Genomic DNA, 10,504 nt, shown 5'->3' on the forward strand with positions numbered 1-10,504 from the left:
CAATTGAAGGGAGAGTATGAAATAGGTAGTATTATGATCTCAAGATTGTTGTATACATGCGTAAGTTAGTGTGTGGGTATAGTGGTAATGGGTAGGGGACAAGGTAAGCAACCCCATCCACATGTCATTTGCATATAAGACTTGTTGATAATGGTAAATGTACATTGTAGGCCATTTGTTTTGTGTTGTCCATCTCCTGATTCTACCTTGTCTACTTTTTCCTCCACCTCTCATTTTCTATGCATTGCGAGTGTGTGTCCATGCATGTGTCTATAGGAACAAAGTGGAGATAGGTTGTGAACACAAGTGAGCAAGAGTACACACACAAGAGAGCTCCAATAGAAATGTTCAGATAAAACAATACAAGTACTTTGTATATATAGTACCCAAGTACTACTGGTCAACCATAGGGTTGACCTTATGCCTACAACACCAAATCTTTGTAATCTCTTACAAATCCCCCCTCAAAGATATGGCTGAAAGTACCCTGGAAACATCTCAGGTGTACCCTATAGTACCTAAAGTACCATGGTTGCACAAATTCATCTAGATGGATATGCAACCTATGGGAGTACATGAAAACAATGTCGTTGTGAATCACTTCACACCCCCCTTGACATTATGAGAATGTCTCTGATCCCCAAGCCACGTCGATGTCATAAGAAAAGATCTATTGACAGGGCTTTGGTGAAGATATCTGCCACATTGTCCTCAGATGGACAATAGATGAGATCAATGAAGCCATCAGAAATACGATCCCGTACATAATGATAATAATTTTCAATGTGTTTCATGCAAGCATGAAAGACAGGATTGTTGGCTATGGCAATGCAACTCTGGCTATCACAGAAGATAAAGTTTTCTTTGCCATCCTGTGCATGATGCAAGTCATGCAAAAGATTCCTTAACCACATTAACTCCGTAGTGGTTGAATTTGCAGCTTTGTACTCTACTTCACTGGAGGAAAGAGAGACTCACTCTTGCTTCTTACTAAGCCATGAGATACAGGCTGAACCCAATGAGAAGCAATAGTTAGTAGTGGACCGTTTGTTGTCAATGTCCCTTGACCAATCTGAGTCGGTGAAGCCACTCAGCTTTAGATCACAATCTAAAGCATAATGCAAGCAGAGTGCCATGGACATATATGAGAACCCTCTTTGCTGCATTCCAATGTGTGATCGTGGGACAATGCATGAACTGGCTCAAAAGCCCTATGGCATAGGCAATATCAGGCCATGTAGAGCATAGATATATCAAACTGCCAACCAACTGCCTGTACAAAGTGCCATCAAACTTTTCAGTAGCATCATGCTTACTCAGCTTGAGTCCCTTTTCCAATGGAGTAGCCACATGCTTACAATTCTCCATTTTAAATTTTTGCAACCCCTTCGAATACTTTGTTTGTGACATAGAAATCCCATCATGGGTCTCTCAAAATTCAATGCCAAGACAATAGTGCAATAGGCCCAAATCTGTCATGTCAAAGTTGACATAAAGCAGACTGCACTACTGTAATTTGTTGCAAATCACTGCCAGTGAGTATGATGTCATCCACATATAGTACCAACATGACCAATTCTGATTTTTGCTATAGAACATACAGATTTGGCTCTGTATGAAAGGAGAAGCCATCGTGAGGCTCATGGCATGAACCGCGAAGAGGAAGAATGGCGACGGTGGAGTCAAAGATGGTGGCAGTCAAGGATAGAAACATCGAGTGTGTGTTCAAGTGGAACCGTGGGCTCAGGGAGAGCCGTGATGCAGAGACCGTGCTCAAGTGGAGGAGTTAGTGATGGAAAGGGTAATCAAAGCTCGGGTGAAAACGGCAAGCTAGGCCGTGATGAACAGATGCAGAGTGGCAAGATGAGCCACACTGAGCAAGTGGGAACTGGTGAGTCCTAGGTGCGCCTAAGGTGAGGGGGCTGGGTCAAGAAAGATCCACTGCATAGGAAAAAACTAAGGGCCGAGGACCAAGTCCCTCACACTTGGTATCAAGGTGTTGACGAAGCCTTGGGACAGCAAAAACTGATGTATCTTCTGATACCATGCACGAGGTGCTTGCTTCAGCCCATATAGAGCTTTCTTGATCTTCCATACGTTGTGCTCTTGTCCCTTAACCTCAAAACCTTGGGGCTAATGTACATAGACCTCGTCTTTAAGATCTCCATTGAGGAAAGCGATCCTGACATCCATCTAGTACACTGACCAACCATAAAACGCAGCAAGAGAGATGATAGAACGAATGGTGGTCATCTGATGTTTAATCCCATGTTGCTTCAAAAATCCTTGGAATGCATGTGACATGTACTCTCCTCCTCTATCTGAGTTGAGTGTTCCAATTCTAGAATTGGTTTGGTTCTCAGCCGTACCTTTGAACTCCTTAAACCAATAGAACACCTCAAATTTTTCCTTCATGAGAAAAAGCCATGTGAACCTGGAGAAGTCATCTATAAAGGTCACAAAGTACCTTGCTCCTCTATGCATGGGAATAGTCATGGGGCTGCATACATCACTGTGCACTATCTGCAATACTTTGGTTGCCTTGACCCAATTCTTGCCTTGTTTACTGAATGGCAAGTGATGCAATTTGGCAAGTGCACATCCCTCACACACTTCATTTGTTGGTTGTTGTAATTTTGGCATTCCTTGAGTCATATTATTGTTGTACAAGTAGGACAATGCCCTGTGATGGACATGTCCAAAATTGGCATGCCATAAATCAGCCTAGGAAGTGTTTGCTACTACAGCCAATACCTTCTGATCATAAGGCTGAGCATCAAGCTTGTATGAGCCTTTGTCATATGTGCCTATTGCTACAACCTCATACCCTTTCTTTGGATCCTTGATCCTGCATTGGTTATCCTGAAATTCGACCAACATATGTTGATCATGGGCAATGTTTGAAACTGAAATCAGATTTTGCCTCAACTCTGGAACATTCCAAACATTTTGGATATACTTAAATTTCCCATTATCAAGCTGAATGGGAATGTGCCCAACTCCGATGATGTCTTGAGAAGCATCATTGGCACATGTAACCTGTCTGCCATGAACATGTGTGATGCTCTCAAACCACTCTTGGCAAGGAGTCATGTGCTTAGTAGCACCACTGTCGATATACCATGTATCACTTGCAACAAGTGAAGCATCCCCTAATTGATTTTCAGCATTCAAATCCCCCTTGGCATCCATCTTCTCATTAAATGCAGCAAACACAAAATCTCTATTACCTTGGGCAAGATGAGCTTCACCATGTGCATTTGAAGCACGAGTTTTAGTGGGGGCAACAAAATTACTGCTAGAGTTGTCCCTTTGCCTCTTCTTTTCATTGGCAATCCTTTTCTGACACTCTGCGATGTAATGCCCTGGCTTCTTGCAATAATTATATTTGCCCTTTTTCTGATTTTTGCTTGAACTGCTTGCATTCCCCTCCTTGGGATGAGTTGTATGGCTATATTTTGGCTCAAACTTTTCTAAAATTTTCCCTTTCCACTCATGGCAAGCACTTGCTCACCCTAACGAGAGCTTTGGCAAAATTTGAGCATCTCTCCTCTTCCTGCAACAAAAGCCTTACTCATCGAATGAGAGTGGGGCTGCCCTGAGAACAATGGTCAATGAAGTGACAGATGTGCCATATGAGGGTGCTAAGCTATTGAGAGTAATAGAGATGAGCTTCTTGTCTTCTATTTCCTCATCAATACTTGCGAGCTGATCACGTAGATCAGTGATCCTGGCAATATATCAGTGATGGCCTGGCCTTCCTGCAGCTCGAGATCCTTGAGCTGATTTGTCAAGGCAATGGCCCTTGCCTCATTCTTGACTGGCTGCTCTAAAATCCCACTGACTGCACAATGCAATCATTGCAAAGATGGCATCAACCAATCATTGCACTCTGTTGCAATCTAAAGTGCAATCCCAAACAGAAAATGCACAACCCAAATCTGAAAGAGCGCACCCACAAGTGCTCAAATGCATCCAACAGAGCTCAAAAGCATCCACAACTGTAAAGTAACTACAAATGCACCCAACAATGCAGAGTATCTGCAAATGCACCTAAGAGTGCAAGAGTATGGGCTACAAAAACAGTCCCGAAGCAAAATACACAGCTCAAAGCACTTACTGGAAGTGCAACTTGGCTCAAACCACCTACAAAACAGTCCACTGACTGTGTAGGCACGCTGGAAATGACAAAGGAGCTGAAGTGAGCTGCTTGGAGCTGAATGAAGCTGTCAGTAGTACTTCTGAACACAATACACGTGTAGAGAGGAGCCAGTAGAAGAATGGAGACGCCTGGAGTTGCTGGAACACACCCGAGAGAGGCTAGAGCTTAAAAGAGTCTAGATTGAGCAAAAACGCCGAAAAAACAATCGAAAATTGCTTGAATCGCCTTCTAACAAGTCGTACGGACCCGAAATCAAGTTTCGACAAGTCGTATGGACTCCCAGCACTGTCATGCAATTGTACGGACAGATTCGTATGGATTGTACGGATGTCCATACAACTGTACGGGAAAAAACAAAAAATTTCCCCTCGCCTGAAATGCTGCGAGACAGATTTGTTTGTATGAGGGCAGCTTTGAAATTTTAAAAAACATCGAAATTGGACGTCAAAAGGTCAAAAAACAGCCGCTGGACTATTGGAGCTACCTCAAACGAAAGCTGGAGAGTTGAATGTGAGAACCAGGAATGCACACTGGAGTACCAAGCTTGTGAGTGTCTGGAAGCAAGCGCGGGAATGGGCTCTAGAGATGGAAGCGCTCTGATACCAAATGCAGGAACAAAGTGGAGACAGGTTGTGAACACAAGTGAGCAAGAGTGCACACACAAGAAAGCTCCAATAGAAATGTTCAAATGAAACAATACAAGAACTTGGTATAAATAGTACCCTAGTACTACTGGTCAACCATAGGGTTGACTTTATGCCTACAACACCATATCTTTGTAATCTCTTACAGTGTCTACAAATATCTTCATAGACACAAACATGCATGCACTACCCACACACAATCCGCATGCATGCATCCTTTGTGCATGCACATTTATGGGCCCACACACATGCACACATGCACATAGACAAAGACATGGCATGCTGATGGCTAATGAGTCATTAGCATGACAAACCTAATAATTGGACAGGCCAAATTTAAGCACATGGTGGCCACTCCCACACTCCACAATTATGCACATGGTGGGTCAACTATGTCTATCATATTTGGAAGGGTGAAATTAATGGGGAAGAGTTGAATATGGGATGGAAAATATTGATCCAAGTAGTTCCAAATGTAAACAATGTTTACCTTTTTCATCAAGTCTATGAGGTCATTAATTTTACTTCTTCTAATATTAGTAACTTGCATAGATTTATGATAAAATAATAACTACATAAATCTCCTTTTGTTGGCATTATTGTAGAAGGTATTCCCAAGTTGCCTATTTCTTGATGAGATTCTGAACTAGTAGGACTAAGCTATTAAGCTTAAGAGACAAAGCACAATATGATGAAATCACATACCCTATGCCCCCTTAGGCAAGGGGGGGGAGAGAGAGAGATAGAGATAGAGATAGAGAGAGAGAGAGAGAGAGAGAGAGAGAGAGAGAGAGAGAGAGAGAGAGAGAGAGAGAGAGAGAGAGAGAGAGAGAGAGAGGCTTTGAGGAATCCACCCTAGGAGAACAAGTAGTGGTTCTAGTATTGCAAGTGGAAAAAAAATATTGCATTTCTTGATATTAGAATGGAATGAAACATGAAATAAATAATAAGGTTTAAAAACCTTTAGTAATTACAATCCTTAATTTGGATTGATGACGAGCAAGGAGAGCATTGAGGATCTTGATCTCATTAGCAACTACATCAAAGTGTATTCCAATGTCAAGGATTATTACCTACATCCATCCAAGAGAAGGTGATTTAAGGAAAAACATACCTTTTAACCTGGGGCTGTAAGTGTCGTAGACACTGCCTATTATCGTAGTAGAGAATACGCACCAAAAGTCAACCAATAGACCTTGCAACATAGAAAACCTAGAAAGACCAACTTTTGGCAAGAGACAAGGAGGAGGAGGTGGGGTATCTCATGAGGGAATGACTCATTTGACTATATGAGATTACTTAGTAAAAATTACACCCTATAGCACGGTAAACAATTTAAGCTTTGCATTGAGTTAGGGGACAATTGTTGTTTATAGAGCCAATATGCAACAAAACATGAAATAAGTTTGAGAGGCCCAAAAGAGCATTCTCAGGATCTTATAATGCAAGGCCTTTCATAGATGGAAATAATCATGCAAGGATAAATTCAATACTATTAGCCTCATAGAAACCTATAAATACTAGATTGGAAATCTTACACCAAAAGGAGTTGTAGCTTTTGAAAACATAAATTATGGCACTTTTAGGTTATTGCACATGAGCATGTAGTGAGAGTTTCCAAAGGGGAGGATTACACAAGAGTTGTTAACAGATTAAAAAATTAAAATGAATTAGAAGAAGAAGATAATGTCTCCCAACATGTGCAACCATATGGGTAACATTAGTTTGAAAATTTGACTCGTAGGGGTGACCTAAGTAGCCCTCCCAAGCTTAAAAGCTTGAAAATTTTATCTTCCAAGAATTCTGGTTATTAATACCAAAGTAACTCTTGTTGTTCAATGGTAAGCACTACATCTAATAGAATGGGATTTCAGATTAACATTCATATTCAAATGGTAAGTTGTCATGCTAAATTATACACCATCTTGATGATGCACCCAGCAACAAAGCAAACCTTTGCAACCCATTGAATAGGAATGAAGGGAAACAATCACACATCCACATAGGAAATAAGTGAAGTCTCAAATGAATGCTAACAAGCAAACATGTGCAAACGGAGTAGAGAAGGCCATAACAATACTAAGGTGACCAAAACACCCGAGCCATAACTAGTGTCACCTCTTGAAGCAATGACTAGCATGGTATATCCAAATCAAAGGATCAAAAGAAGGAGGTTATCATACACCAAAACCCAGGATATATACTAATATTGCACACTTGTTGCGATACGTGAATGTCACTAGTATGACTATAGAGCCTTCCAACTGTGTCCGAGACATCTCGTTCACGAAAATTAGCAAGCAAAAAGTATACATTTGCAAGACTACAATGAGGGAGCCACCGAAGGGAGATAAGGATCATGGACAATCCTAGCACTATGATTATAGGGTGAGATCAAAACCATATCCACACTTGATTGGCATGGGATATATCTTTAGCACAACCCAAAGGCCTAGTGATTGAAGGAGGCAAGGTGGAGGATGAAAGGCTAGGGAGCGGGGCTTGCTAAAGTAATGCAAGGAAGGAAGAGATAAAAAGAGGAGCATGAGAAAGAGAGGAACAGAGTATGGAAGATTAAGAGGCGGCAAGGGTGAGCTGAAGCAAGGAGGGAGGGAGAAATGAAAGAGTATTCATGGGATCTAAGGGAGATGGAGATTAACTGATGAGAACTAACCTCACTACATGTAGTATTAGAGAGAGGACAAATCATAACGTAGGGTAGAGTAATAAAGAGGGACCTTTTAAGAGGGCCTCTTCATGAGAGGACTTGCATAAATGAGGGGTAAATTTAGTTTCTAGGTGAATATCCGTGGGACTAAGAAACTCCAAAGTGCCTTCAGTTTCCCATCAGCCTAGGCGATCAATTAAATCATAGGATGGCTCTTATTTCTAACACTTTAGAGGGTTAGTACAATGTGTGTTGTAGTAGATATTGGTTATATTGGTGTGTTAAACAAAGTAATAATGCAATGAATTTGATGGGCTTTGGCCTAATAGGTCAAAACTTGCTTAAGTTGCTATAATCTAATTATGGTGAATTTTGGTTGGTTGTTGGACATGTGTCACTACTCTTTTATCTTGATGTAGAATTTAATCAGGCTTCTTTGATGTTAGCTAACTTATATTGTTCCAACATGCTTTGCCAATGCTTAATCATGTGGCTCAAGGGTTTGGTTGAAATCATTAACTTCACTTTGTAGGTATTAGAGTATTGATTAAAATACATACGAGCATTCATAGGAATGAATACTACTTGGGTACTATGATACTCAAAAAACATATTTGACGTTTTTGAACTAGATCTAGCTCATGTCTCGCAATATGTGTGTAAGAACATGCATGATCACCACAACGATTTAGTGCTCTTGATGATATAAGAAATCATTAGATCGTATCTCTCAAGTTAATGTTCAACTTATGATGCCTTTCATGACCTCAACACCCAACAATGCATTGTTATGTTGTCATATGAGAAGGATGCTTGTGCTTGGTGGTTGTTATTGGTGGTAAGCTAGATAGAAGAAAGAGCGAGTGCTCAAAGGACAAGAGTGTCAAGGATGTTTATGCTTGTGCTTGATGGTTGTTGCTGGTAAGCTAGATAGAAGAAAGAGAGAGTGCTCAAAGGACAAGAGTGTCAATGAAAGAATGTGGAAGATAGGCAAGGCATATCAAACATGCACAAGGAGCTAAAGGGCTACTTGAAGTTACATCATAATCATAAAGTGTTGCATTTGATAAGGGTGATGGGTGTATCACTATGTTGGTTTGTAAAACATATAGAAGGTGCTTAAAATGTTGTACTCAATGGAACTTACTAGGACAATAAGCATTGGAGAGTGTTGCCTTCTTATGGCTTGCTATATGAAGGCTAGCTACATTAGAGAAAAGCAAGTGAAGTTCAAGGTTAGGGGATGCCGAATCAATGTTGAGGATGAACGGATAAGTGTTTGCTCATGCAACAAACAATGCTTCTAAATACGAGTACTTTAGACTCGAAATGCATGCAAAATGTAGGATAACACAAAGTTTCTACCAACCTTTGCCAAAGAAAACGATGGTCCATGGCATTGCAAAAAGGCTTATTTATATGAAAAATTGCAAAGTAGTATCCATCATCCTTACCAAAACATCTTTTGTAGCTTAGATATAAGTGGTTTTTCTTTATAGACACATGCACATGTTCACACAATGCTCCCATATATTCATTCTAAGAAGGATCAACTAAATGGAGATTATTTCCATGAAACTAGATCATACAAAGCTTTAAGGTTTTCCTTTGAAACCACTAGAATACTGCAAAATACATTTTTAGATTAATTATCAACATCACTAAATAATTGGGACGATTCCATGTAGTAGGGTGAAAGCCTCATATTACTTCTATGGAACACATGCATTTATATCAACTTTGTATATTTTCACATTTGGATCATTTACTTGTCATAAGGAGAGTCATACAATGCTTGGTTTTTACTTTGTGAGGTTAAAATATTTGCACATTTTGTTTCATGCATTTCATGGTTCATACCTATGACAGGGCCACACACAATTGAATTGTAAAATTATAACGACACAGATAGTCCTCTCTCTAATTTTTTTGGCTTAACCAACATTCCATTTATTTTTTTCACCTTGTTAAACGACTTGAAAACCTAGGCTTCAATGATTGAACTATATTCTAATGCAAAATTTATATACAAGGGTATTAAGTCATAGTGAAGAACTAAAAAAATACAAGGGCCAAAATGTGTTTAGGTGCATCATTTTCCTTTCCATACAAGGTATGCACAGAATTTAAATGTATTCAATTGTCAATCATGGTGTTTGTAGTGTTGCTTTTTATTCCCTCATTGTATAATGTGTGTTGGGCATGGTGACTTACCCCACATACACTTTTCCATGCACCTACAAGACACATCATTCCCTTAAGTTGGAAAGATGCTAAAAGCTTCTTGTATTACTAATGTATACTCAAATATTTATGTCACATTTGTGGTTGAGAAAAAGACAATTAGAGACAAGGGTTGCATATAGAATCCTATTCACATTTTATTCATAGCTAGGATGGACAACAATAATCCTTGGGATTTGTTGAGCTTGAAGTATAAAATCTTCTTGAGATTTGTAGTATAATGCTTTAAAACAAACGACAAATCAAGTGGATTAATGTTAGATTCAATTCTCTCTATGGCAGAGGAAAATTGCAATCCTTGACACAAGGGGATGTAACAGCTACTGTACAAAAAATCGTGTGGTCATGTCGGCAGTTGAATTGATTTGGCAGCATCTAAAGAGTAAAGGTTGTGTCTTGCCTTAGAGGGTAAGGGAGATGAAGAATGCACCGATTGACGTCCCCTAGTAAAGGTGGCTGGCATGTGTGATGAAGAGTGCACAAGGTGGTGTGACATAAATACTGTATGACAAATAATGTCATGTAGGTAGCTCAATGGTAACTAGGTGACAAAGACATAACAAGTGTCAAAGTGATAAAGACACACTTGATGTTGGGAAGTCAGGACGAGGATACCACTAATTCGTACCAACGAGGTGTAGGGCCATGTTGGTAGGAATGTAGGAAGGGTGAGACTGTGGCTATTTATTTAGTAGCAAAGTTGGATTGTGTGGCTTTGGTTGTGCATGAAATGGGAACGAAAGGCAAAATAAATGTGTATATACTTAGGCCTTGTATACACTGCGT

The sequence above is a fragment of the Dipteris shenzhenensis genome, chromosome 10 (genome assembly GCF_047967505.1).
Source record: "Dipteris shenzhenensis isolate YYH24624 ecotype China chromosome 10, Dip_SZ_1.0, whole genome shotgun sequence".
NCBI lineage: Eukaryota > Viridiplantae > Streptophyta > Polypodiopsida > Gleicheniales > Dipteridaceae > Dipteris > Dipteris shenzhenensis.